Below are 4,080 nucleotides of genomic sequence, written 5' to 3' on the forward strand. Positions count from 1 at the left end.
TAGATAGGAGCAGTCAAGTAATGTATCCTTGTGAATGGTTATATTAATGGTCTGAATTAGTTTGACATAATTGCAAATAGAGAAAAGTAGGCATTTGAGAGGCATAGAATCTTTGTCATAATCAACTACTGTTTTGCAATCAGAAATATATGATATACATGTTTATGTAAGAAAAATCAAAGCAATGCAAAAAACAAAGCAAAACAAAAAAACCCCAAAAACCAAAAACCAAAAACAGCACCCTGATGATATTCTGCTACTTTCCGGAAATTAATTAATTTTTTTCCTCAGATACCATTGTTAGCCATGAAAGCAGGCTTTCCTAGAAGGAAAATAGTAGCTGATAGTTGGGACAATTGGATCTTGTAGTGAGTTCTCTGTTTTTGATAGCAGGAAAGATTTTGTTCATATCTCTTTGTGTATTCTGAAAAAAAGAAGAAGAAATTATGGTCCTAAGATGGGCAGGAAATGCTTTATGTCTATGGAGACCCTGGATGTTTGAAAGACAGCTGTCAATTTTCTCAATGTTTTATCATAAAGCCACTAAGAAAGAAGCAATGAGTTTAAGGCAGAATCTGACAGTGATCTTGGAATGGGGAGACATGACTATAAGTGATGAGAGGAGTTCACACTTGATGTTTTCAGTTTTCACATGCAACTCAAATATTTCATGTTTGCAATATTATTTTGTTTAATTGTATCTTTTTTTTCCATTTGAGAGTAGTCATTTATTACTGACCAGATTACAAAAATAATCATGGTAGATACTTTAGTTCATCCTTCTAATAAGCCTATTGATCTGGTCTTCCCTGTTGCCAGCATCTCCCCCTTTAAAAAATGGATGGTTTTTTTCTTCATTCCCCCTTGTGGAGAAGATAATTTGAAGGGCCATAAAAATTGTTTGCTTCTTGGAAATGTTTTCCAACAGTATAGATCTCGTGAATCAGATCCTCCATGCAGATGATGCGATATTTACCAAGAGAGCAGGCAATCAATGTATTATCTGTCAGGGCAACTGCTTCTTAATTATTTTGCCGTAACCATGCTTGTAGATCAATTCATTCACTGCCTTCAGGTCTGAGTAGCCCCATGCTGTATATAGTTCCACGGTCCTTAGCATGTTAATTGAAGTCTTGTTGAGCTTAACAAAGTTGCCATTGAAAATCTGGCGAAGGCGAAGAAGCTGCAACACCTTCTGAACCTTCGGGCTCACACCCTTGACACCTCTGATCCGGGTGATAAATGCTAGTTTGGGTTCCGCAAGTACATAGAAGTTGCCAGCTTTTCTTGCCATCCTTGCCATTCCAATCTCAGTTCTGTACATCTGCCTATATTCCTTGTGGTAATGCTTAGCTTTTTCACAGATAAGCTTCCTCCTTGCCTTTTGAGCAAACTTCTTTCTCAGACGCTTGATCTTTACCTCTGTGAAATTCCTTTGCTTCTTCTTAAGGGTTTCTGGCACAGCAGGAACGTTCTTTTTCTTCTCTTCTGCACCCTCCATGGTTCCAGCCGGAAAAGAGCTAATTATATCTCTTCATATAAATCATACTTAGCATTTTTTGAACTGGAGTCTTCTAGAGAACTAATTCTCTTATGTTTCTGTGTGTGTTGCAAGCAAAGGCACTGCTTGACTTTTTTGCCGAACTGTCCTTCAGAGATGTTTGTCTAGTGAGCAACCTTGGAAGACAGAGATACTATTTCTCTCTGGAGCAAAGTTCATCTTTGTTTGCTTTCCAGCATTGTTTTAGTCTGTTCAAGCTGTTATAACAAAATACTACAGACAGGGTGTCTTATAAACAACAGAAATGTATTTCACAGAGTTCTGGAGGCTTGAAGTCTAAGATCAGGGTGCTGTTGTGGTCTGATGATGGCCTTCTTGTATGTCACAGACTTCTCATTGTGTCCTCACATGGTGGAAGGAGTGAGGGGTCTCTGTGGGGTGTCTCTTATAATGGCCTCTACCCTCATGACTTAAGTGTCTCCCAGAGACCCCATCTCCCCGTCTCTTGATACCATCATATTGGGCATTAGGATTTTGACATATGAATGGGGGGGGGCACATACATTCAGAGCATAGCAAGTATAATAAAGATCATGTCTCCCTATGGAGTTCAAACAAGCTTACAGTCAGTTTAAAGTGATTCAGGTTCCCTAAGCTTGAGATTCCTCTCCTGCAGGGATCACTTTGCACTCTTCCTGTTGCCCTGTGGGGATTGTGGCTTGGCAAAGCGGTACAAAATGATGATGCTGTGGTTACTGCTAGTACTGTAAATAATAAACTGTCCATGTCTCTGACCCAGGAATCTCTTATATTCTGCTGGCAACCATGAAACTGTGGCATAGTTCTTGAGAGGCATTGAAAGGGGACTTACTAGGTTCACAATGCCTGCAACTCCTATACTTCCAAGGAAAGCTAACGATGTGACCCTCCCTTCCTGATAGTGGTTGCTTAAAGCAGGAGTGGATTCGTGCCCATGAGCAGCCATATGAACAGTCATAGGCTCACAAAAATTATGACATGGCCTAATATGGGAAGGCTGCCCAACTGTCAGAGTCCCTCTGACCTAATCTAATCCTCTGTTTTGGAGGCATGACTGTGAGACAGAAAGAGCTCCAGTGGTTGGGAGTGATGCATATGCTAACAGATGTACTGGATAAGCATTAGAATCGGGAGGCATAGTCATGCATCTTTAATAGTCACGTTCTTCAACAAGGACACCACAGCTGTTCTTGGACACCTGGGGAAACTGCTAATTCCCCTCAGCAGTAATATTGTTTCTAGGGTGTGTGAATTTCCTTGCTTCTCCATCTTTACTTTTAATATCTCTCCCGGACTGAAAGTAACCAGAATGTGCTTCTGCTTCATTTAAGAGACAAGCTAACAAAGGGGAGAAAAAATGATGACTTCCCCAAATTAAACCTGGACTCTAAAGATAAAGATTTATCTGTCACCAGTTTTAACTAAACTATGCTTCTAGTATTTTCTGGATGAAAGATTTTAGAAATCCTGATCTGACAATCAGGTATTAAATCTTCCAGCAACAGATGCTGCTAAAACATGAATTTAAACAGCTTATTTGTGTTGGTACAACATTAGGATCATTTCAGAATAACTGATTATAATGTGCTGTAGATTTTTTTACCTATTGTGTTACAGCACCTGTCTTGAGAGTTAGAAGTGATATCCCTGATGATTAGGTAAAATGGAACAACCTCAAAAGTCTTCAAAGAGGAGTCCAAGAAAGCAAAATGTTCATTATTTTATATAACTTAAAGTTTTTCAGGTGCAATTAATGCAGATTAAAAAACAAAGAATCAAAATATGTGGGTTTTGGGAATAGCTCCTACTTTGTTCTTCTACATATTTCTAGAAAATATTTTACTCAGACAGAACTTTAGTACAAATTAATAAGTGATTGTCTACACTGGGAAAAGAATACCACAGCCTCTGATTCTCTGTGCTAAAGTGAACATTGAGCTTGAACAGGCAGGGAGGAAAACTTACTTAGCTTTTCTCAACTAACGTTAACACAGAATTTAGACCATCTTACTATTGCCAATAGTCCTCAGATGTCATGCATGAGACAATTTATCAAGCGGAAAATACAATCTCACTATCTTACTCCCTAGCACAAAATGAATATATAATGCAGATTTAAGTGGAATAAGATTGCCAGCTCTGGTAATTTTTGCTAAAATGTTAGTAAATAATTTTATAATACATCCGAAGAGATATAGATCTCTCTTTCTTGTATTCTCTGTCTCCTTCTGTGTGTGTGTGTGTGTATGTGTGAACAACTATACATATCCTGGATCTGATCTGACTTTATGTTTAATAATTGCAGAGATCCTTATATTGAGCCAAACCATTCTTTTCCAAAGAGTGTTTTATCAAATACTAATTATATTAAATGGAAAATTTAACATGGAAAATTGAACATGCAAAAACGTTTAGAAATAGTACATTTCAAAACTTGGCATATATAATCTGCTCTCATAGACTCCCAATGCTAATGACCCTAATTCAGGTTTCTGAGAATTTATGCACCACAGAAACCTGTTTAATTTTTAAAGTCATAT

The 4,080-nt window shown here is 38.0% G+C and overlaps 1 pseudogene; it reads right to left on the reverse strand.

Moving 5' to 3' along the window:
- Positions 1 to 769: 769 nt before the first annotated feature.
- LOC103672651 lies at positions 770 to 1,501 on the reverse strand (annotated as a pseudogene).
- Positions 1,502 to 4,080: the final 2,579 nt, after the last annotated feature.

The sequence above is a fragment of the Ursus maritimus genome, unplaced genomic scaffold, assembly GCF_017311325.1.
Source record: "Ursus maritimus isolate PB19 unplaced genomic scaffold, ASM1731132v1 scaffold_8, whole genome shotgun sequence".
Lineage (NCBI taxonomy): Eukaryota > Metazoa > Chordata > Mammalia > Carnivora > Ursidae > Ursus > Ursus maritimus.